This window comes from Hyla sarda, chromosome 2 (genome assembly GCF_029499605.1).
Source record: "Hyla sarda isolate aHylSar1 chromosome 2, aHylSar1.hap1, whole genome shotgun sequence".
NCBI classification, from domain to species: Eukaryota; Metazoa; Chordata; class Amphibia; order Anura; family Hylidae; genus Hyla; species Hyla sarda.
In genome coordinates this window covers 103,209,318-103,235,393 of record NC_079190.1, presented here as the reverse complement: position 1 = coordinate 103,235,393, position 26,076 = coordinate 103,209,318, and the positions used below count along the sequence as shown (strand labels likewise).

Genomic DNA, 26,076 nt, shown 5'->3' with positions numbered 1-26,076 from the left:
GTTTTCTGTCATTTTGAAAGTGTAAATGACAGAAATAAAATCTACATTTTTTTGACATATTATATGTCTAATTATAATTATAACGTCTAATCTGTAATTTGATGCCTTTTGGATATTTTTCCATCTTTCCTTGGCTTCTTTATGCACATTAATACAAATTTTTTATCTGGGGTGCCCAAACTTTTGATCCCCACTGTACAGAGGGACCGCAAACATCATCAGGGGGCTGACTTGTGAGGAAATACAAGAAATATACAAGCCCCGATACCTGCTGCCGCCTCAAGCCGCAAAGGATTGTGAGACGAATGTCATCAGTACCTGAAAGGAAACGCTAGATCTGGGAGGACCATATAACGGAGAAAAAGAAGATGATCCACGGCAGAGCTGTATAGGAAGTAAATGTAAAACTAGCATAATAAATTATTCATTATGGGCAGGATAGTGAAAAGTTAGTTAACCCCGGAATACCCCTTTAATGTTAACCTATCCTTAGGAAAAGATATACAGTTTGCTCATTTGGGGTCTATCCCCTGCACCCGCAACGATCGGCAGAATTAGGGACTGTGGTCTACCACTTTGGACAATCTTTTTGTTAAGAGGGTCCTACAGAAATAAACACAGGACAAGCAGAGGGTCCCTCCCTTCCGACTGGCGAATAATGCAGGCACTGGCGAATAATGCAGGCAGCTTGTAGTAATGGAGCGCCGATAACACTGATCATTGCTATGCTATAGGCTCCAATAGCACAGCATAGATCAGTGTTTGCAAGCATGAGCTGCATCTGTGTGTCTCCAGCTGTTGCAAGACTACAAACTTCCAGTGTGCTGGGAGTTGTTGTTTTGCAACAACTGGAGACACATTGTGTGAAAACACTGCCCTATAAAAAAAAAAAAAAAAAAAAAACCTATCTGGAACCAGTTGATTTGAATTTTTTTTTTTTTACACCAGAGTACCCATTTAAGTCATTGTTGTAACCTTAGTATCCCCTTAGCTATATTTGGTATCTTTTCTAGCATGATGCATTATTTGTGCAGTGATTAAAACATGTGAACCAGTGTATACTAATGGTTATATAATCTTCCCTACCCTCCCACCTGGAACGCAGCGAGTAAGAGGTCGGCCCCCGAAATGCCATTAAGTCCAAGGTGGTGAGCGTAGGGAAAGATCCCAGCTTTAACAAATCTGTTATATGCCATTCACTCTACATTGTTTATTCAAAGAAAAGAAAATGCAAGTTTGAAAATAAAAGCATAAGAAAATGAAAATGAGATGCCGTCTGAATCGAGAGTTATTACTCTATTGGGTCAAAGTTAATCTGCATTTAGTTTTGGGTCCCTCACCAGAAGAAATAAATGATTACATACACATCTTTTTTTCCAATTACATTTTCCCAATGTATTCCAAAAGGAGACCTGTGTCCCACTTCGGCCAGTGATTGGCTGAGCAGGCAGGTCTTGCTTAGAGCTCTCAACTCAGGAGCAGGCAGAACAGATGGGGAACCCAAAGTGGCAGGGACCCGAAGCAAGTGCAGTGGGGCGAGTGAGAGATTGGGGGTGGGCAAGTCTAGTTTCCCCCCCCCCCCCCCCCTTTTCTCTACAGCCTCACAACATGTACATTTTTTGGTTACTATGAAATGCCCTTTGAAAGTCTAATATGCTTCGGGAAGTTTTCCCTGCCTATGCACTGAAAGTGCACCATAGACATGGTGCAAAGCATGCCTAAAAACCTGTTTAGTTTATCTAGCAGAACCTGTGAAACATTAATTGGACTAGAAAACTATTCCGGCTTTTGATAACTATACTGGCAATAAATACAGAACTAGAGCAGAGGACGAGATACAGTGATCATAAAAACTATTTAACATGACAGGCAACAGCAATGGCATGTAAGGTAAAACTGCTGCAGGCAGAACTCTGAACAAGAATGTTACTGAATGACATGTTTAAGTGCACATTAAAAAAGGTAAGGGGGGCTCAACTACTATACAACATCGGGGTGCTACTAATACAGTGAAAACATACCACACACAGGGGGACAATTAAAAAGCTCACTAAGAGCCACAACAGAACCTCTGAGTAGATGATCGTGATTAATACAGAGGTACTCCCAGTACTGTGCTAAACATGAGCAAACAATGTATACTCATATACAATTGATATGCCGCCCAATTCACCTGTCACCCCTGAGGAAGTTGCTTGCGATAGAACGCATGGGGTTCCTTGTAGCCCCATGCCTGCTCATCCATGTGTATCGCTGGTTCGCTTTATGTTATGCATATTGTGGGTCTCAGTTAATATTATTTTGCTGGGCTTAGCTATTGTATATTCGCAATTTGTGAACTATAACATTTATTCTTATACTCCCTTAAACTACTTTGCACATTTCAGTCATAACATTATAGGAATTGGGCGGCATATAATTTGTATTTGTATGAATACACATTGTTTGCTCATGTTTAGCACAGTACTGGGAGTACCTCTGTATTAATCACTATCATCTAGCAGGACGGGGTCACTACCTTAGGAGGAGGGGTTCATGGCATAGAATGTGTCAGTAGATAAGAACCATTTGGCCCATCTAGTCTGCCCAAAGGTTGGCCCTGCTCTAAGGTTGTGTTGTGGCTCTTAGTAAGCATTTTTAATTCATTTTAATTGTCCCCCTGTATGTGACATATTGTTTGTATTTTGATATTGAATATAGCATTTAGTGTAAATATATATTCAGTGGTGTGCACTTTATATTCAGTGATAATTTTTCTTGGATGTGGTACGTTTAGATGTTTAGCAACATTCTTTTTTCTTAACATAGGAAACTACATTTTCACTTACAGAAATGACACTCCATGATTTATGGCATTTTTGTTTTATATTACTTGGATCCATTAAACAGAATGCACCAGGTACTTGCCTGCATTTGCGATTAACCTCCTTAGCGGTATTCCCGTGCGTGACTCGGGGTTAATTTTCCCTGCCAGGATCGGTAACCCCGAGTCACGCTCGGGGTAGAATTGCAGAGTTCCCGGCCGGGCTGCACGATATATCGCAAAAGCAATGCGATATAGCGATGCGGCCCCCGGGAAAACATGCGATTATCTGCTCTGGTCGGCTCCCGTTGCGGGGGCCGGCCAGAGCAGGTAAAGAAAAATACTAAAAGTCAGTGTTTCCCTACCAGGGGGCCTCCAGCTGTTGCAAAACTACAATTCTCAGCATGCCCGAACAGCCAAAGGCTGTCCGGGCATGCTGGGAGTGGTAGTTTCACAACAGCTGGAGGCCCCCTGGTAGAAAAACACTGAGCTAAGTGTAAAAGGAAGAAGTAGCAAAATAAAAAAACCTTTTGCTCACCTAGTCCCGGTCCCTGCAGATGCTGTTCCCCTCCGTGCGGTCCGGGGTGTCCTCTCTTCACTATTCATCTTCTAGGACCTTTCAGCCAATCACAGGCCGCAGTGGTGTAAAGCCTGTGATTGGCTGAAGGGGAAAGGGCTTGTTCTGCAGCAAATACACTAGGTTTGAAATCTGCCGGCAAACCCAGTGTATTTTCTGCAGGACAAGGTGACAAGGGGGGGGGGGGGAAGAATGTGACAAGGGGGGAATGTGACAAGGGGGGAGGGGAATGTGACGGGGGAGATGTGAAATGGGCGGGGGGAGATGTGAAATTCAGTTAAAAAAAATTGTACCGCTTTTGGTACACATTTCCAGACAGAATCATACCGCCAGGGAGGTTAAAATGTGATTACCTGACAGCAACATTGCACCAGTTAGATTATGCAGTATGAGCATTTTAGGGCTTGAAGCCCCAGGCTCAGGAGGCGTCATTGCCTAGTCAGGAGGAGGAGCCGTCGTCAGCAGCATTGACCCCAGCAAAGGCAGCCAAGCCAGAGAAAAAAAAAAAAAAAAAAAAAAAAAAAAAACTTTGGTTAGACCAGCCATACTACAACTCCCAGCCAGCCCAGAGTCAGTTAGGCAGGGTATGAGTGCAGGATGTGAGAATACTGAGTGTAGTAGTGTTGTGGATGAGAGGAGTGTCAGTGGAGTGAATGTTGGTGGGAGTAGTGGTACGAATGGGAAGTCTGATATGGATGGGAAAAAGGATGATGTGAGTGGTGGTGTGAATGGTGATTCTGGGTCTGGGTCTGGCCCAGCTGCCCCCCCCCCGGCAGTGACTGCTCCTAGGAGCAATGCTAATGTCGCTGCCGGGGGTCCAGGGGGGTCCCCATCTCCGTCCGTCCCCGGGGGTTACTTGCAACAGCGCCTCCTGGAGGCTCTGCGTAGGGGAGACAGGTCGATCCAGGTAGAGGGAAGGGGTGAGGTCGACCTGTCTTTCTGGATAGAGAGGCACGGTTTGGGGGCTTTCCGAGAGCAGAATGGGGAGGTGGTCTGGTCCCTCCCGACAACCGGGCAGGACAATAACCGCAGGAATGTGGTCCGTCTGATTTGGAGGGGTGAGTATGCGTGCCCACCTTGCGCTAAAGTGGTTGAGCTCCTCCTCCAGATGGAATTCAGGGCGAGTGACATCTTTGCCCTGATCCACCCCTACGGTACGTCCGAGTTTGACGTCAGTTTCGTTCGGCCAGAGGGTCTCGAACTCTTCTGGTCAAACTACGAGGTGGCGAAGAACGAGCCCGGCTGGCGGGATTTTGCCGTAAAGGCAATTTCCTGTCAGAACTCGGTCAAGAAGGTGACCGTTTTGACCCGTAACGAGTCACTTTCTTGTTACGACATCATGACCTGGCTCTGTCGGTATGGGGATGTGACAGACATGCCCAAGAAAAACATTGATGAGCACGGGATCTGGTCCGGGGCCTGGACGTTTTCCGTCAAACTCAGGCGTTCAGGGAGTACGGTTGCCCACATTCCGTCAGCCGCCTTCCTTGGACGTGACAGGATCCAGGTCTTCTACCAGGGGCAGCCTAAGGTCTGTCACAGGTGCGGTAGCCCCACCCATTTTAGCGCAGCCTGTACTGTACAGGTCTGTGCTTTGTGTGGTGGGGTGGGTCATCTGGCCGCATCCTGTAGGCAGATCCGCTGCCATCTGTGTGGTGTCCTCGGGCACCCTTTCAGCCGTTGTCCTAGTGCCTTCGCCCGTGCGGCGACCGCTCCGGCTGGGGAGAGCTGTGAAGTTGCCTCGGCTGGAGAGGGTACAAGCAGGGATGGGGGCGCACCAGGGCTTGTGAGGAGGAAGGGCCCCGCCAAACTAAGGCGGGAGGAAAATCGGAGGAGGAGTAGGGAGCTGGAGAGTGCCCAAGTGACGGGGGTAGCTCCGGCCCTGAAATTACTGAAGCCCTGGAGGAGGACGTGCTCCGATTCCTCCCACTATGAAAGTGTGGATGAGGAGAGTGTAGAGAAGGCCAAAAAGACAGACAAGGGCAAAAGGAAAGGGAGAAAGAAGAGGTGCAAGCCCTCTCTCCCTCGTACTGCGGACGGGGTCCAAAGCGGAAGCCTGACTGCCCCCCCTCTGGTTGACCTGTCAAACCGGTACCTCGTCCTTGATAACATCTCCTCCCCCTCCTTGGAGGGGGAAGGTGAGGGCGGGGTGCCAAGGGAGAAAGAGCCTCTGGGGGGAACTGGGCCCTGTCCTGTTGAGGCACCTTCCTCGGAGGGCAGGGCTAGACCGGGGTCGGACGGAGACGGGGACCATATGGACCAGAGTGAGTCCAAAAAAAGAGGCAAAAGCGGTCCTGCCCTTTCTTCTTCTGGGGAGGAGGGAACGAAGAAGAAGGGGAAGAAAAAATAAAGGTTAGGCTGTCTAACTCAATCACCCATGATGGCGGCACTCACCCCATTGACGCTGGCATCCATTAACTGTGCCAGTATAAAGTCGGATACGGCAAGATTCGCAGGCTTTGATTTTCTCGGCCGTGTTGAAGCCGACATTTTCTTTTTACAGGAGACCAGGTTGTCAGATCTAGCCTCTCTGGTTAAAGCCAGAAGAGAGTGGAGGCGCGGGCCCTCCGTCTGGTCTGTTGCGGCTGAGCCGTATAGTGGGGTGGCGGTCCTTTTTCAGCTCCGGTTGAATGCCGACGGGTTATTGAGTTAGAAATGGGGAGGTGCCTGATCTTAGATGTCCTCATGAAGGGGCAAGAGCTCCGACTCTTCAACATCTACGCCCCACAAACCAAGTGGGGCTGCAAAGATCTCTTTATGAGGATTAAGCCCTTCCTTTTTACTAGCCGGCAAGTGATTTTTGGGGGGGGACTTCAATAATGTCACGAGGTCCCAAGATAGGAGAGGTTCCAATGGTCCGCTGGCTTACGATAGCGTGGCCCTCAATAATATAGTTAGGGAAGCTCGTCTAGAGGATGCCCACATCCGGAGCCCCTCAGGTCACGTGGGTTTCACCTATCATCGAGGTAGCTGCAGGTCTAGGATAGACAGGTTTTATTTAAAGGAGGAAGCCGTCTCTTCCGCAGTGTCCGTGGTTGAGGTGAATTTCTCCGATCACTGTATGATTTTGTTTTCCTTGAATGTTTCAGAGACCCCTCGGATGGGTAAAGGTTATTGGAAGCTGAATTTGTCCCTCCTGGAGGAAGCGGAGATAAGACAGTCCTTTGAGGATTTTCTTCGGAGTCAGGTACCTTTACTGGATCTTTGTAGTAGTAAGTCAGAGTGGTGGGAGATATTCAAGAAGCGGGTTGCGGGGTTCTTCCGCCAGCTCTCGAGCCTCAGGTCCCTGAATAGGTACCGCCTGTATCAGGGTCTGAGGAGGAAACGCGAGCTCCTTGTCTCGACTGGAGGTAGCCGGGAGGATATCTCCAGAGTGAAGTCCTTGCTGATGAGGTGTCAGTACGATAGACACGCATCTTTGGTTTTTGAGAGGGATTACGGGAGGTACCGCTCGCCCGACCCTTACAAGAACTGTAAGATGTCAGTGAGTAGTAAAGTGGTCTCAGGACTGATTGATAGTACGGGATCTCTGAAATCGGTCCAGATCAGGGATCCTGGAGGTCGTCAGATCCTTCTACTCGCACCTCTTGGGAAGGAAGGATCTAGATCGAGACGGGATGTCGGCTTTCCTGGCTGAAACTATTCCTGAGCCAGGGGTAGACCCCTCTCTTGATGTTTTGGCAGAAGAAATCAGGGAAGGGGAAGTGAGACTGGCGATCGAGGGGCTCGCCCCCAAGAAGTCGCCAGGTCCGGATGGCTTAACATCCGAGTGGTACAGGACCTTTAAGGAGTCTTTAGCTCCCCTCTTGACTGAGGTATTCAATGAGTGTCTCTCCTCGGGCACTCTACCAAAGTCAATGAGGAGGTCAGCCCTGATTCTTCTGTCAAAGGGTAAAGATCCTAGCCGGATTGAGAATTGGAGGCCCATAGCTCTTCTCAATACGGACAGGAAGCTTCTGGCAAAGATACTGTTTAATCGGTTGGTGAAGTTTGCACCCCGGCTCCTTTCGGGGGCCCAGCACTGCTCTGTTCCAGGCCGAAGCACCTTAAGTGCTGTCCTCAGTGTCAGGGAGGCAGTGGAGCGGAGTAGTGCAGGTCTCTGGAAGGGGTACATGCTGTCCTTGGATCAGGCCAAAGCATTTGATTGGGTGGACCACGAGTACCTCTGGTCAGTCCTCCTCAGATATGGCTTACCGAGTACTTTTGTGAATTGGCTTGTCACCTTATATGCAGGGGCAGAGAGTTTCCCGCTGGTGAACGGTTGGTCTGGCCGCTCTTTTGAGGTGGGGTCCGGAGTCTGTCAGGGTTGTCCTTTCAGCCCGCTGTTATAAGTGTTCGCAATCGATCCTTTCGTCCGGAGGGTAGATTGTGGGCCGCTGGCGGGAGTCGGGATGACTCTGGCGGAGCCGGATGTCGCCCAGAGAGTGGTGGCGTATGCTGATGATGTCACAATTTTCGTCTCCTCACGGGAGGAGGTCGATGTGGTGATGTCAGAGGTGGACCGCTACTCGGAGGCATCCGGGTCCAAGATCAACCGGGATAAGTGTGAAAGTCTCTGGCTGGGAGGGGGAGATCCCACGTTTGATCTCCCGGACACCCTTCCAGGGCTCAGAGAGTCAGCAAAAATTCCTGCTCCCCTCCGGTGTCTCTGCTCTCCTCGCCTCCGGCTTTGCGGTCTCGCTTTTCGGCGGTGTTGTCCTTTTCTTCGGTTCTGGCTTGCTCTTTTTGGGTCCAGCGCTCGCCGGTTTCTGGGCCGCGTGCGGATCCTTTCTGGCCGTCCTCGGCTCCTTGCCGTGCTTCGCGGGCCTTGCGGCCGTGCGGGGGCGGTGCGTGGGGCTGGGCTCTTTAGGCCCTCTCTCCGGCCGCATCTCCGCGCTGCTTTTCCTTGCCCTTCTTTCACCTGTGGCTCTCTGGCTGGGAGGCAGAGCGTTATTTTGAAGCAAGTTGTGCTGAGCAATTTTTATTAATTTTTTTTCTCCCCTGGGTAAGGGTAATTTTTGTGTTATAGCCAAGTTGTGCTACTTTTATGCATTCTTTGTTTTGTTTTTATAGCCAAGTCGTGCTGAATTTTATGTTTATATATTTTTTATAAGCCAAGTTGGGCTATTTTTATGTTCATTTTTTGGAATGCGTGTTTGTGTGTTTTATTTTGGTGTGGGGAAAAAGTTAAAGTGTATTTTAGTAAATTTGGGCGGGCCGGTTAGGAGTTTGCTTTTGTAAATTTATTTTTGTTATAGCTGGTTAAGCTTGTTTTTGTTTTATGTTTTGTATCAGGTGTGTTTTTCATTTTTATAATAAAAAGAGTTACAGCTCCCAGCAGATCTTTATTACATTTATATATAAGAACTTACTTTATCTGTATTAGGAATCACTTAATTTTCTTTAATTCTCACTTTTTTCCCCATTTTTGATGACATTTTGGTGGCTTCAGAACCAATTCCCAGGTTTCAAGTTATGATCTCAACATACAATGGTCGTCCTGGAACAAATTAATATCGTAACTTGAGGGACTACTGTATTGATATTTTTTTTTCCAGAAAAGGTGGAATTCTTTTAACCTGAAAATGTTTTAAAATTCTGGTAGGGCTGGGCGGTATGACCAAATGTGTGTATCACAGTATTTTTAAAACTTTTGGCTGTTCCACGGTATATAACGGTATTTCCTAGTGCCCCCCCATATTAATTATCAGCCCACATCCCCATTGGGGTAAATACTCACATCACCCGCAAGCACTGCCCTCTTCGTCCTGTTTGTTGCAGCTGCCGGCGCTGGCACTCTGTACTGTGCGGTATCCCTATGCCCAGGCTGCAAAAGGTAAACAAAATAAACTTTAACGCACCTACGACAGCCTTACGCTGGGGACGGGAACGTCGGAGAACCAGCCGCAGCGATGTTCCGCCTCGGCTGGTGATAGGCTGAGCCCACTGTCTTGTAAGAAGCGGGCTTCTTACATGACAGTGGGCTCAGCCTATCACCGGCCAAGGCGGAACATCGCTGCGGCCGGTGATAGGCTGATGGCTGTCAGACGTTCCCGTCCCCAGGAAACAAATGAGGCTGGTAACGGACCAACGGGAGGTGAGTTAAAGTTTATTTTGTTTATTTTTTGGAGCCCGGGCATAGCGATACCGCACAATATAGAGCAGTTGTCTCCAACCTGCGGACCTCCAGATGTTGCAAAACTACAACTCACAGCATGCCTGGAGGTTGGAGACCACTGGTGTAGAGTGTCAGCGCCGGCGGCCACAACAAACAGGATGAGGAAGGCAGCGCATGCGGGTGACATGTGAGTAGTACCCTGATAGGGACAGCGCTGGGCTAATAATTAATGGGGGGGGGGGGGCAGAACAGCGCTCGCAGGTCACATAGGATTAGTTCCCTGATGTAGGGACAGTGCAGCGCTGAGCTGATTCATTCATCCCCCCGCTGCACTGTCCCTACATCAGGGGCCCAACCGGTATTGCGGTATGGGTTAAAATTCATATCGTGCAGCACAAAAATTTCGGTATTCGGTATGAACCAGTATACCGCCCAGCCCTAAATTCTGGTATGGATTTGGCTCCAAGCTACCGCTTTGATGCAAGATGTCAGACCTAAAATATTCATGACAAACAGATGAAGGCTTGCTTATATAATATGGTGCTGGGGCAGAATTCTTAGTTTCCTGAGATGAAGGATCATTTTGATAACATTGGGGGAGATTTATCAAAACCTGTGCAAACGAAAAGTTGCCCAGTTGCCCATAGCAACCAATCAGATAGCTTCTTTCATTTTGCAGAGGCCTTGTTAAAAATGAAAGAAGCGATCTGATTGGTTGCTATGGGTAACTCAGCAACTTTTCTTCTGGACAGGTTTTGATAAATCTCCCCCATTGTTTGTGAAAACTGAAGGAGCCAAGAAGAATCCGAAGGGAAGACACATAGTTTCCACCTTTTATTTTTATGGCAAATCTTAAATTGGCACTGACAGACATAAAAACTTTTTATATGTTGTACATCTTGGCAAAACAATAGTTTTTCTAATATACTTCTTTAAAAGAAATAAAAATAATTTAAAGAAAACTGCCTTTGAAAATCCCACACTAGGAATACCTCCTGGAATAAAAATAAATAAATAAAACACACACACACTACTTTTAGCAATAAACCTTTGCACTAATTGAGAAAGATGTAAGTTATACACTCATCATATTGTCTTTGTTAGTGTACAGGCAATCTCCAGTAATCATTGTGTGTGTGTGTGTGTGTGTGTGTGTGTGTGTGTATACATAGCATAAAGGAGTCAGCACAGTGCAGGCAAGAGAAGGATATGCCCCCTCCCTTTGGATAGATGGAAAAGACATTGAGCAGCTGTAATATCCTATTTTACAGTGAAATATGGGTGATCTGACAGGTACGCTTTAAGAAGCTATGGTGCAACAGATATATGGGGGCGTGGTAATACACGTTCTTTAGATCTAAGGAACACATGAGAAACTAGTGCTGGGCGGTATACCGGTTCAAAGCGAATACAGATTTTTTTTTATTTATTTATTTTTTTTGACAATAAGAATTTTTCATATAACGCAATACTGGTCAGGAGGCTGCTGGGGGCAGGCGGTCAGGCGCTATGCCTGTGGGTCCCGCAAATCCCTCAACAGCCTCAGACACTGCAGCAGCAGACTCAGTGGCAGCACCACCCTCCGAGTACATTCACCACTCACTCACCAGGGTGGGGCTGCTGCTCCTCCTAACGGTTTCCTCCCGCTGCCATAGTGCCGCCATTCCTTCCCCTGCTCAGCCTGCCCTGGACTGCCATCTTCAGCCGCCAACGCCGCCGCTCGGGCCCCTTTCAGTAGGTAAAAATGCTAATCTTCTAGAGCACACACTGTAGTCTGTACTTCATACAAGGGTGCAACGCTCTGCACATACCCCCACCTGTATAGGAATGTATACATACCCCCATGTGTACAGCAGTGTGTGTGTGTGTGTGTGTGTGTGTGTGTGTGTGTTTGTGTGTGTGTGTGTTTGTGTGTGTGTGCGCAGACTGCAGAGCATTGCACCCTAGGGTCTTCTACAGGCCCTAGGGCGCAATGCTCTGCAGTCTGAACACACCCTATGGGAGCTGTAACAAAAAGTAAACAAGTGTAATAAAAAAAGTGTAAATTTTTTTTTCACTACTTCCCATTTACCCCTTCCCGCTTTTTTTACTTAAATAATGCAAAAAATAAATAAATAAATAAATAAATAAAAAGTTTGGATGTGGTATCACCGCGTGTGTTAATGTCCAAACTATTTAAATATAATGTCAAATTGCATGGTCGATTGTGTACACGTAAAAAAATTGCATATTTTTGGTCACTTCATATGCCATAAAAAAATAAAAAATAAATAAAAAAAAGCGATCTAAAAGTCCCATTAAAAACAAAAATGGTACCGAAAAAAAGTACAGACCACGGCGCAAAAAATGAGCCCTCATACTAGAGCTGGACGGTATACCGGTGTGTTTTTGTCTTACGATATGAATTTTTCTCATACCACAATAACCATTTCCATAGCAACCAACTCCAATGCGTGATGGCGTAGAGAAACATCCAGCAGCACATCATCTCTGGGAAGTGTAGTCTAAGCCGCACTGAACTGACTAAGGAGCTGGGAGGGGACTACAACTCCCGGTGGGTACGTGACTTCCAGTCGGGCGCGGGAAACTTGAGGAGAGGAGAGTTACCGGGTGACCTTACCGAGACCTCAGGTACCATGGTGAGGACCCCGACCACCTGACACTATACTGAGGAAATCATCAACAAGCAAAAGATGGTCATAACTTTCTCTTTTTAACCCGACCTGTGCGTTCCCATAGAGTGAAACAACTTTCCACACACAGAAGAAAAAATAATAATAATAATAATCATGCTTTGTAAATCAGGGCACTTGCGTACAGTTTGCTATGAATTATTTACCAATTTTAGATAAAGAATAATTAATAGACTATTGTTCCAAGGGAGGATTATTATAGATAGTATATAAACTCTGCAGCCTCAAAACCCAAGCTTAAACATATCTACAAAGTATACATTAACATGCTAAATATAACATCCAAATCTATAAAGCACATGTGGCATATTTATCAGAGACCTACTGGAGATGCAGAAGTACATGACTCCAGTTATTTGACACTTGTGAACAGAGAGGCATACATTTTAACTCTTTGGTGAAAAACTGTACTGCAATGTCCTTCACATAACAGAGACTTGCAGTATGCAACATGAGTGTTTACATGCATGCCACACAGTGTAAAAGTGATCATGCCATAGACATGACTTCTTAGCTAGGTTAAAGGGATATTCCAGTGTAACTCATAATATAGTGTCTGTACCTGTGTGTGATGTGATTTGTCATCTGCCGAAATGTTCATTTTTACCAGCATACAAAATGACTGTGGTCTCAGATTTTCTCAGGTTGCAGTGTGGCTCAAGACATTACATCACTAGTCAGGTGATGACAGGGAGCCTGTCTGCTTTATTGCGTGGAGCGACTGCTGGGTGAGAGGGAGATCATTCTGCAGTGAATTTTAATTTTACAACAGCTGGAGGCACCCTGGTTAGAAAACACTGGTCTATTGATTACAGTAGAGCATGGAAGGCAGCACATCTGTGCTTCACTGTCTGGGGTGGCTGATGTGTGGGAGGGAGAAAGATAACCTCACACTTAAAGTATTATGGGATTTGTAGTTTGACAGAGGGATTTCCAACAGGAAATGGCCATTTAAAAAAAAAAAAGAAGATAACCACAGCGTTATGTGGACTCAGAACCTTAGCCCCAAGACAAGCACGGATCCTTCCTAAGCATGTCCATTACTGTCTGGGAGATACGTACTAAAATCACCTTATGGTGGATAACCCCTTTAAGCCTAGCATCATAGGTAAAACTGAAGGGACCAGTCAAGTCTCACTGAACTCCAAAAAATGAAGTAGGGCTGGATGATATGGCCTAAAAATAAAATCTCAATCTTTATTTTGAGGTTTCTCAGCTTTAATCTATTATTTTGTGTGTGTGTATGTGTGTGTGTGTGTGTGTGTGTGTGTGTTTAGCAGACACACACACACAAACTAAATACTACCAAGAGACAAGTCTGCATACATTAAGCACATGCAATTCCATAAAACATTATCCGAATTGTCCCTAAGGCCGTGTTCACACGTGTTTTTTGCACCGTTTTGCCACTTTTATGCTGTGAATGTCCAAAACTACGTGATGGGATAAACCGATACAAATATTGATATCAGCAGAGATATTGGACTTGTGCAAATGTCCCCGATACCTGCCCTTCTCCCCATAGCTCTGTGTCTACCTCCATGTGTGCGCCCTGCCGATGGAATGTGCAACGGGACGCTACGCTATGTTCACTGACGGCAGATATGACTATGCCCCCACTTGAAAAGATAGCAAGAAAGTCAGAGATGAAGTAACAGCACCTGGAGGAGAGGGATAAGCACAAAGAGGAAGGGACTTCTGACAGCCAGATATTGTACGTATTGATGCAAGAAATAGCTGTTGCCACTAGGTAGCGCTCCCGTGTGTTTCTGTCTCCCTGCTGCACTGTCTTTTTGTACCTGCATAGGTGAGCACTACTATCATTTTTCTACTTTATGCAACAATATATATCTGTGTGTAAATATATTCTTTCTTCCCAGAACTCCCAGTGGAGTGCTAACGCTTATGAATTTCCACACACCATTATGGTGTTCTCCTCAAGGAGAAATCATACCCCTTTGACACTTTATACACAAACAGTACGATGCGGGTCATGGATCATCTTCTAGGATATTTTTCTATAGTGACAGCCGATTAGCTTACTATTGCTCCTATTCATTTGTACTGCACAACTGCTGCTTCAAAAGAAAAAAATGGTTGCTGTGCAAAGGTATTCAATAAATTTCTGTACAAACTTTGACATGACATTACAAAAAAAAAAAAAAAAATAATAAAAATTGGTAAGTGCATGAAAAGGAGTATGCTTACTTTATCTCAAACTATCTTTAGTCAAAACCGCAACATGTGAACACAGCCTTATGTTTAGTTGATCTATATTTGCTTCGTATAGGAGTTATAGTTTTAACCACTGTAATTTTTAGCATTGTATTTACTTTGTTTATTAACACTGCCACCCTAAATTTATAGTTATAATGGAAAATGTGATAGTTTGCTGATTCCTCCCATGGCTGCATTCTGTCCAATGACTTCCAGCACAGCAGTCAAATTATTATTTTTTTTTTTATCACATGACTAATCCAGTGTTCATCCTTCATATTCTCTAATTGGTTGCACTGCCAGGGGGAGTTTTCACTATTAAACTTTATGAATGAAACGCCAGTCAGCAGCAAAATAAAGCCTCTGATCTCCACTCTTGGCAGCATTTACAACTTAGTTATTAAGTTGCCAAATGTAATGTTTTATTTGGTTTTGTGTTATTTTATTCATTTCTGGACACATGAATGGTCAAATGAATAGTAATCCAGTCACATTGTTTGGACCAGCCATCCCTTTATTATATCTCTCTCTTGTTAACCATTTATTTTTAACATTGTTACACAATGTTTATTTTCCCCCCAGCACCTTGACATGTATTGCAATTATTATTTTTTTATTCACAGCAAAAAAACTGTCAAAACAGAGGTTCCTCTCTAACAAATCACAGCAACTGAAAATAACCTTTTTTTCTAAAATATATAGATACTTTAATGATATGCTTTAAAATAAGCAAAATAAACTATAATTTGTGACCTAAAGATGAAAAAAATCATATCAAATAACGAGACGTAGGTCCACAGTTAGACGGCACCCTAGGAGAGAGATAATGTACCTCTTGCCACAATTATCAATCACTGCGGTTATATCGGTGGCACAATTAATTATTCTCCACTCATAAGGCATTCTCACATCTACTCCATGGTGCTATTCACATATATTTATCTAGGACCTATCCCCACACCACGTGAGAAAGGTGATAAGATAAAATATTACAGTTTGGTATCCGTTCCGACACGTTTCCCCCAACCTGTGGGGTTTCTCAAGGAACTAATAGGATACAACCATCAGTCATAGAAATCACCTTTGGGTCACAAATTATAGTTTATTTTGCTTATTTAATACTTATTTTAAAGCAGATCATTAAAGTATATATATTTTTGAAAAAGGTTATTTTCAGCTGCTGTGATGTATTGTACAATGCATAAATGGGTCTGATCCCCAAAAACGCATTGAAAATTGCTGATAAACCGGACAATTTGGAATAGGTACATTTTGGGTGAACTCTTTGCACCTGTGAAAATATACATCTGCATCAGCATTTAGTGCTTCTCTGGGACCCCCTTGGTTGACTATATGCTTTTTGGTAGTGTCATGGACACTTGAAAAAAAAAAAATCCTTTAATACTGGCAGACATTGAGCATACATTTACAGTAGTCCCTCAAGTTACAAGATTAATTGGTTCCAGGATGGCCATTGTATATTAAAACCAATGTATGTTGGGACCATATCTCTATTGAAACCTGGTAATTGGTTCGCAAGCCCCATAATGTCATCCAAAAATAGGAAAAAAAGTGAGGATTAAAGAAAAGTAAATAACTAATACAGATAAAGCAAGTCCTTACATATAAAAGTAAGAGTCTATATAGATGACAGGAGCTTCTTCAGGGTCCTGTACAGTACACGCAAAAGTAAAATGAAGCCACCCCCTTACCTAGTGTCCAAAGGAGCAGATAATTTTGGCACAGGTAAAGAGTAGTACAGAACATTTAGTACCACCCTGTACTGTAGGAGGCGCCACCAGTCTGTGCATGCACTTCAGTAATACAGAGGTTTTACCAGTAAAATGCCCATTCTATTGGTCGGTTCTTCCAGCCATTGACACATTACACAGATCTGGACTGTCCATAGCATTGTATGTTGAGTTTGGTTTCAAGTTATAATGGTCCAGAAAAGGCCATTGTATGTTGAAAATATTGTATGTTGAGGCCATTGTAAGTTGAGGAACCACTCCATATACAGGGTGGGCCATTTATATGGATACACCTTAATAAAATGGGAATAGTTGGTGATATTAACTTCCTGTTTGTAGCAGATTGGGAGACCTTGGGGGCCATTCAACTGGCCCACAACGACCAATCCCCTTTCCAGGAAACTGTTAATCTAGAAATGCTCGGACCTGACACCCATAATGTGGTGGTACACCATCTTGCTGGAAAAACTCAGGGAACATGCCAGGTCCGAGCATTCCTAGATGAACAGTTTCCTGGAAAGTGGATTGGTCATCGTGGGCCTGTTGAATGGTCCTCAAGGTCTCCCAATCTGACCCCCTTAGACTTTTATCTTTGGGGTCATCTGAAGGCAATTGTCTATGCTGTGAGGATACGAGATGTGCAGCACCTGAAACTACAGATTCTGGAAGCCTGTGCCAGCATTTCACCTGCGGTGTTGCCATAAGTGTGTGAAGAGTGGGAGAAGAGGGTTGCAATGACAATCCAACACAATGGGCAGCACATTGAACACATTTTATAAGTGGTCAGAAACTTGTAAATAACTCATGAAAGAATAAAGTTACGTCAAAACCAAGCACATCACTGTTTTCCCTTGTGAAATTACCAATAAGTTTGATGTGTCACATGACCCTCTTCCTACTGAAAAAACTAAAGTTGGATTCAAAATGGCAGACTTCAAAATGGCTGCCATGGTCACCACCCATCTTGAAAAGTCCCCCCCCCCCCCTCACATATACTAATGTGCCACAAACAGGAAATATCAGCAACCATTCCCATTTTATTAAGGTGTATCCATATAAATGGCCCACCCTGTATAAATATTGCTTTCAATAGCACAACTGCCTACGGCGATCCTCTTAGACTGCACACTTTTTCCCCCCCTAACAGTGACCCTATGGTGTACCCTTCATTTTCCTTTTAGCCCATAGTTTTAGCTATACATTCATCAGAAGAGAGAAATCAATTAAGTACAGCAAGGCAGGTATATATTGATAAAGAGCAATCCACTGACCTTATACACTGTTACCAACTCATCTTTAATCATTAAAACTAGGATTTCTCTGAATTGTTGTAGAACCTCAGAGAAAATCATACTGCATTATAGTTAGGGTGCCAATGTCTGTTTCATGCTGCCATGCTAAACTATTAACAGGTTCTCTCCATGGAATTGCTGTGGATTCAACTTATGCCATTATTATGTAAAGAGGAAAGAGACTCTCTATGTTAGACAGCTTCTCTCTCTCAGTCTTTTGTGAGGGGTCTTGCTCCTGTGAGGCGTCTTTTTCCATGTTACCAAGCCTTAGTGTCTCCTCCGCCTCTTTAGTGACATAATAGTACATGATACTTAAGAATAGACTTAAATAAGCAACCTAGGTTTTTTGTCCATATAATGCCTACATATCCCCTATAATCCTGTAGTGTCATCTGTTTCACTCGGGCTCAGTCGTATCCATACATTTCATTACTGCAGCTGAGTAATGTGACTGCCACTCAGACCACCAAAAATGCCATGCTTTTATGTAAAACAGCAATCTGTCTGTCCAGTGTTGCTGACTTCCTTTAAAATATAATATTTATATAGGAGAGATACATATTTAACTGCCAGATCTCAGAGCTGACCTGACAGAGAAAAGAACATAGACTGAGGCTGTATCTCCTACTGTTTGTTAGGAGACAGAAGTCTTTGTCAGTGATCAGTCACTTGCTACACTTGAAAAACATAGATCTCTGACTCTGTAAACAAACCATACAAGAATAAGAAACTATGTAATGTATCTTATCAGAGAAAAATTATAAGATACAGAAAAGTCCATTGATCAGGTTACATGCCAAACAACTAGATTAAACTGGCATTGGTACTGTACCTATTCAAACCTCACTGAATTTTCTCAACTTCCTTTGAGAGAGGTTACGACTGGCTACAGATTGCAGAATTACTGCCACTTTATAGGTGTCTACATCAAGCTTGTTTTGGGGAATGTACTTTGAGAGGTGTCATTTTTAAACCAGGGGAAGTAATGTGACCTTGCTTGTACACTAACTTGTCAACTATTTAAAAATAAATAAATAATAAAAGCATCGTCAAAGAAGTTCTAAAAACAAGCACTAGCTTTGTGTCAGTATATGAGTATTTAAATGTAGATTATATAGCTATATAAAGGGACTAAATATGGTGCTCAACAACAGTAAGGGTATTTGAACTTACTTACAGTGTCATTATTTATTGAATTAATCATAAGTTATCTCTTATTCCTGTAGGAGCACAGCTTGTATAATAACACTAAATGTTTGACACTTGTGCATTGTCAAAGTGGTTTATAATGTAACTAGATGAAAGCACTTAGACAAAATGTTCTGAAAACTTACATGGCAATCAATAACTAAAAAAGGATGTTTATTTTGTACCACAGTGTCATTGAAAGTTTTTGGAACTTTGGATAAAAATGTGTATTAGTGATAATATATTAAAAGAAAAAAATCTTTTATCTCCACATTTCTAATTCCCTTACTGTAATCAAAAGTGAAAAATACACTGCTCAAAAACATAAAGGAAACCCTTAAACAACACAATGTAACTCCAAGTCAATCACACTTCTATGAAATCACACTGTCCACTCAGGAAGCAACACTGATTGACAATCAATTTCACATGCTGTTGTGCGAATGGAACAGGCAACAAGTGGAAATTAAAGGCAATGAGCAAGACACCCCCAATAAAGGAGTGGTTCTGCAGGTTGTGACCACAGACCACTTATCAGTTCCTATGCTTCCTGGCTGATGTTTTTGGTCACTTTTGAATGCTGGCGGGGCAACAGCCCAGCAGCAAGACCGCTACCTCCACCTTTGTGCAAGGAGGAGCATTGCCGGATCCCTGCAAAATTTCCTCCATAAGGCCACAAATGTGCATGTGTCCACTCAAACGTTCAGAAATAGACTTGATGAGGGTGGTACAAGGGCCCAACACCGTGCAGGACATTTGGCATTTGCCAGAGAACACAAAGATTGTCATATTTGTCACTGGTGCCCTGTGCTCTGCACAGATGAAAGCAGGTTCACACTGAGCACGTGACAGACATGACAGAGTGTGGAGATGCAGTGGAGAACATTCTGCTGCCTGCAACATCCTCCAGCATGACCGGTTTGGTGATGGGTCAGTAATGGTGTGGGGTGGCATTTCTTTGGGAGCCGCACAATCCTCCGTGTACTTGCCAGAGGTAGCCTGACTGCCATTAGGTACCGAGATGAGATCCTCAGACTCCTTGTGAAACCATATGTTGGTGCGGTTGGCCCTGGGTTCCTCCTAATGCAAGACAATGCTAGACCTCCTGTGGCTGGAGTGTGTCAGCCGTTCCTGCAAGAGGAAGGCATTGATGCTATGGACTGGCCGCCCGTTCCCCAGACCTGAATCCGATTGAGCAAATCTGGGACATCATGTCTCGCTCCATCCACCAACGCCATGTTGCACCACAGACAGTCCAGGAGTTGGCGGATGGGAAGACATTGAGTGTTTTTTGAGATTTTAGGTGTGACTCCATATCCAGACCTCCATGGGTTGATAAATTTGATTTCCATTGATAATTTTTGTGTAATTTTGTTGTCAGCACATTCAACTTTGTAAAGATGAAAGTATTTCATAAGATTAGTTCATTCAGATCTAGGATGTGCTATCTTAGTGTTCCCTTAATTTTTTTGAGCAGTAAAAAGTGTAACATCCCAATTTTCTAAGGGTATATTCCCATTCACAGCTTAGGCTGGGTTCACAAATGATACCCCAACTGATGACAAAAGTACATCAGTTGTTTAGGATCAGGCTTCCATTAACTGTGTATGCCGAGCAGGGGAACGCAGCAAGATGGCGCCTATGCAGTGTGCTCAACTGTTCGGTGTCCAACTTGAATGGGATCAGTTCTACAGTTCTTTCCCTCTGGTGCTTTTTCTACTGCACCGGTGGTAAATGCCGCCGGACGTTTCACATATTACGACATACATATTACCTTGCAGAAGGTTTCCCCCCCCCCCCCCCCAACAGTCCAATTTATCTGAATAGGACTTGCAGACATCTATGTGCTTGCTGTTGAAACAGCCCCAATTAGGGGAATGGAGGGAAGTGTTCATGCCATTGTACATTGAGCACTGGTGAGACCTCACTTGGAGTATTGTGCACAGTACTGGAGACCGTAGCTTCAGAAGGAGATACATACTCAGGAGAGAGTTCAGAGAAGAGCTACTAAACTAGTACATGGATTGCAGTATAAAATTTACTAGAAAAGGAAAAGAAAGGAGCTTAACATGTAGATCTTGGAAGAATAACGAGACAGAGGGGATATGACAGAAACTTCTATATACATAAAGGGAATCAACATGTTAAAAGGAGGAGAGCATATTTAACAGAAGAAAAACTACCAAAAGAGGACATCATTTTATATTGGAGGAGCTAAGGTTTATGCAGTAATATCAGGAAATATTACTTTACTGAGAGGGTAGTGGATGCATGGAATAGTCTCCTGCAGAAGTGGTCGCTGTAAATACATTGAAGGAGTTATAAGTATAAGGCTATCCTTCATATAAGATAGGGACAAGGACCATTTATAGTATTCAGAATATTGGGCAGATGGTTCTTATTTGCTGTCTGTGTTTCTATGTAACCAAATCTACAGCATGGGAACACCATAGAAACAGTTTTAGGATACCTGATTCTAAGTAATTATGCGTTTTTAAATATGTTAAAGTGTTTTCAAGGGATACTCCCCAGGAAAAAAAAAAAATTTAAATCAACTGGTGCCAGAAAGTTAAAAAGATTTGTAAATTACTTATTTTAAAAAGTCTTAATCCTTCCAGTACTTATCAGTTGCTGTACGATCCACAGGAAGTTCTTTTCTTTTTGAAGTTCCTCTCTGTCTGACCACAGTGCTCTCTGCTGACACCTCTGTCCATATCAGGAACTGTCCAGAGCAGGAGAGGTTTTCTATGGGGGATTTGCTTCTACTCTGGACAGTTCCTAAAATGGACAGAGGTGTCAGCAGAGAGCACTGTGGTCAGACAGAAAGGAAATTCAAAAACAAAAGAACTTCCTGTGGATCATACAGCTGGCAAGTACTGGAAGGATTAAGATTTTTAAATAGAAGCGATTTACAAATCTGTTTAACTTTCTGGCACCAATTGATTTAGAATTTTTTATTTTTTCCAGTGGAGTACCCCTTTAATAAGAAACGCAACACAAAAACAAAGTGGCAGGAGTGGAGGTTAGTTATGGGGAAGAACAAAGCTACATGTAAAAATTCAGACATTGAAGTCAATGGGGTCTGTCTCTCGCGTGAATAGTATATGTCAGCATCCTGTTTTCAGCAGGATGTTGAAACATACGACCAAAGGGTGCACTAACTGTGTGAACCTAGCCTTAAAAGAGTAGTGGATACCTGGAACAAACTTTAAGCAGATGTGGTTAGTTAATAGAATTCAACTTGTGAACACAGCCTAAAGACTTCAAATGTACATTAAACACCTCAATTGTAATGAAAGATCAAATGACATTCACCTCATGGCAATATTTCTGTAATGCATCTTAGGGTACATTCACACGCGTATTACAAAAGTTTCCTGATTTATTCTGTAGGTCCACACGATTTCAACGATACAGAATTTATATAGGGTTTTGTTTTATTTTGCTAGTGGAAAAAAATATATATTTAACTTTTTGTAAGAAAATTAGTAGGCTTAAAATTGTTCCTATCTGACCCCTATAACAACTTTAAAACATTTTCGCATACGGGGCTATATTAGGACAAATTTTTTGTGCCGTGATCTGTAGATAGTTTTTAATGGTACCACTGTCATGTAAGGAGCTCTGGCCGGCTCCTCATATGACAGTGCGCTCAGCCTATCACCGGCCGAGGCGGGACATCCCTGCAGCCGGCGATAGGCTAACAGCTGTGACGTTCCGAGCCTAAGAAGCACGGAGCGGAGCAGCGCTGGAGGAACAGGATGCTGATATTTCCGCAACGGAGGAACGTAGGAAGGGGAGTTAAAGTTTGTATATGTTTTTCTTTTTCTTTTTTGCACCCGGGCACAGGATGAGTTAAAAGATTTTCGCCACACATCTCCTTTAAAAAAGCTCTGTATAATACATTTACCCCCTTGCTCACATTGTGTGAGCTCCTGGCAAGAAAAAGTGGGTGTTCCCCAGCAGGCACGATGTCACTGAAACCTGCGAGAGCCGTTCCTCACCATGCCCTGCATGCACTTCCTGAGTTTGGTCTCCTGCCAGGCCGGGAGGAGACCAAACTGACTGTTTGACAGGCACAAGCGCTCACGTGACCAGCGCCCACAAATATTCAAATCCAGCCAGCACATCTCCAGCATGCAATTCAGCGCAAGAAGACGCCAAACTTCAGGAGGGTCCGGGGCGCCAGACTGCAGGTACGTATATCGGTCAGAAACCCTGCATCGGTCTCCTGTTCACCCGCACTATAACCCCCAGTGTATTGGGTTTAATGCGGGTGAATGGGTGACCATTTTCCTTTAACAGCAAGTAAATAGCAAAGTGTCTTATAATTACATAAGAAACAATGGCCCTCATTTACTATTGCAAACCCGACATGTTTTGTCGGGTTGTGCGCCAGAAATTCTGTCGCATTGCGTCAGAAATTCTGTCTGTGCCAGAATTGAAAAAAACCCCGACTTACTCTCCATTTTGCTAAGAAAACCTGAAAAGTGGGCGTGGTCACCGGGGAAAGGGGGCATGGTCTCCAAAATGGGGCATGTTCCCGACATTTTCACAAAAACCCAAACATATTTACTAAGGTTTCCAGAAAATCTGGTGGATTTGATATGAAGAAAACCAGACGGATCAGAGCATGTGTTAAAAAAGCCAAGTGTAGGGAAAGTGGAAAATGTAGGGAAACCTTAATAAATACTGTGGGAAATAAATTGTAGGGAATTAAAACCCACAAAGAAACCTACACTTTACTCTTAGTAAATAAGGGCCATTATATAAAAAATTTTGTTTGGTGACAGGTGCTCTTTGAAGGAGATGTCTCATACTTAAAATTACAGAGAGTCAGGGCTCCGTACAGGATATCGCAGGAGCCCCAGCGGTCAGACCCCCCCCCGCGATCTAAAACTTAAAGGGGTACTCCGCCCCTAGACATCTTATCCCCTATCCAAAAGGATAGGGGATAAGATGTCAGATCGCTGGGGTCCCGCTGCTGGAGACCCCGGGGATCGCAGCTGCAGCACCCCGCTATCATTACTGCGCAGAGCGAGATCGCTCTGCACGCAAGGATGGGCAATACAGGGGTCGGAGCATGGTTACGTCACGGCTCCGCCCCTCGTGACGTCACGGCCCGCCCCGTCAATACAAGTCTATGGGAAAAGGGCGTGACGGACGTGGTAGATTTGCATTAAGGGGACTGGCCGTGATGTCATGAGGGGCGGAGCCATGAGGTCACGCTGCTCCGGCCCCTGTATCGCCCGTCATTACGCACAGAGCGAACTCGCTCTGTGCAGTAATGATGGCGGAGTGCTGCAGTGGCGATCCCCGGGGTCCCCAGCAGCGGGACCGCGGCGATCTAACATCTTATCCCCTATCCTTTGGATAGGGGATGAGATGCCAGGGGCGGAGTACCCCTTTACGTTTTTCTTTAATTTTAAGAATGACACATCTCCTTTAATATTTTTAAATAGAAGTAATTTACAAATCTGTATAACTTTCTGCCACCATATGAAACATTTATTTTTCCCCCCCCTAACCGTAGTGCCCCTTTAAGAACAGTCAAATCTCCGAAACGCGTTGGTTCCAGTGATGCATTTTTTTATTTTATTTATTTTTTAAGCAAGGTGCTGAATAATGTTCGAAAATTTTAGGATCCTTCGAGCTGGAAGTCGTTCTGTATTCGCGTTCTACATGCCCTCGGATCCATGGGTGTCTTCACGTACTCCCAATCTACAAGAAGCGACAGGGATTTTGGCGAGTGCTGGATAGTGATGTTGGCGAGTGTTGGACTTTAAGGTGGTCCTAGACTTAACCCAATAGCTGCCTGAAGCCCCTCTGATAGGGGGGCTCATTTCCTTTACCCGACGACGTTCACAGTATTTAGGATTTTGGGAAATAAATAAAATGAAGTTAAACAAGACATTCTGATCATTGGAACAGATTCCCATCAGAGCCAAGGCTAATAGACATTGCCCAGATATCTAAGTGCCCGTGGTGGGTAGGTCTCTATGGTTTCATAAGTACACATGCTTACGCAAAAAATTAAGTGTTGTCTATTAAAAACAATGACAGCACTAGGGCAGCGGTCTCCATACAGTGGACAGACATCTGTTGTAAGACTACAACTCCCAGCATGCCCAGACAGCCGTTGGCTGTCCGGGCATGCTGGGAGTTGTAGTTTTGCAACAGCCACAGTTTGGAGACCAATAGGGTATAATACACAGCAGAAAATAAGTTACTTGTAAGACTTTTCTAGGCTAAAACTTTCCCAGATACATTCTCTACCACAGACAAATGTGAAGTACATAGGAAGCTATGTAAGAATCCACCAGCACTCCCATTATACACAGCCCGCTGACAGTTCTACAGGGACTGACTGCTCCGCTTCCCGTCACCACAACCTTTGCTCACAGAACAAGTGAAGGGGAAATAGTAGTAGTAAGGCGAGTACGAGCAGACTGCCCGGCAGCCCCTCTGACTGCTCCTCCTGTCACTCACTCTAGTTACCTTGTAGCTGGACGGCCGGACTCCTCGCCTGTGGCTCTAGTCAGTACACGCAGCTTCCAGTCACAGAACTCGGGGAAAAACACTCGAAAGGACGTGACAAGTTTCCCCGGGAGGGCGGGACTGGAATGAAAATATCCAGGCAGTGGGCGGGGAGGGAGCGGTGACGGGGCCGGAGACGTCTTTCCTGTGTCAGAGCCCCATTCACTAGATATACAAGTCACCAGCCCGGGGGCGGGGCCTGAAGATTAACCCTTTATGTCAGTCCTCTGAAGAAATGGAAGAAGGGGTTAAATGATAGTTATACCGCTCCTGTGTATAGCATAGCATTCCTTAATACACACACAGCTCTACACCATACACCAGCTGTGTGTGTAATGTGTATGGTGTAGAGCTGTGTGTAATGTGTATGGTGCAGAGCTGTGTGTAATGTGTATGGTGCAGAGCTGTGTGTGTAATGTGTATGGTGCAGAGCTGTGTGTAATGTGTATGGTGCAGAGCTGTGTGTAATGTGTATGGTGTAGAGCTGTGTGTGTAATGTGCATGGTGCAGAGCTGTGTGTGTAATGTGTATGGTGTAGAGCTGTGTGTGTGTAATGTGTATGGTGTAGAGCTGAGTGTGTTATGTGTATGGTGCAGAGCTGTGTGTAATGTGTATGGTGTAGAGCTGTGTGTGTAATGTGTATGGTGTAGAGCTGTGTGTGTAATGTGTATGGTGCAGAGCTGTGTGTAATGTGTATGGTGTAGAGCGGTGTGTGTAATGTGTATGGTGTAGAGCTGTGTGTGTAATGTGTATGGTGCAGAGCTGTGTGTAATGTGTATGGTGTAGAGCTGTGTGTGTAATGTGCATGGTGCAGAGCTGTGTGTAATGTGTATGGTGTAGAGCTGTGTGTGTGTAATGTGTATGGTGTAGAGCTGTGTGTGTAATGTGCATGGTGCAGAGCTGTGTGTGTAATGTGTATGG

The 26,076-nt window shown here is 44.4% G+C and overlaps 1 protein-coding gene across 3 annotated transcripts in view; it reads right to left on the bottom strand.

Annotated features, from left to right (window-relative positions):
- VDR (vitamin D receptor) overlaps nt 1-25,489 on the bottom strand; it is a 180,354-nt gene extending 154,865 nt beyond the window's left edge. For 2 of the 3 annotated variants that reach the window (XM_056562744.1, XM_056562743.1), the window contains exon 1: nt 25,117-25,489. The gene's annotated coding sequence lies outside the window, so the exon portion shown is untranslated. Of the gene's footprint in view, nt 1-11,084; nt 11,116-25,116 lie in introns of those variants that run through there. The other variant, XM_056562745.1, reaches the window with a different exon arrangement.
- Between the last annotated feature and the right edge of the window lie 587 nt (nt 25,490-26,076).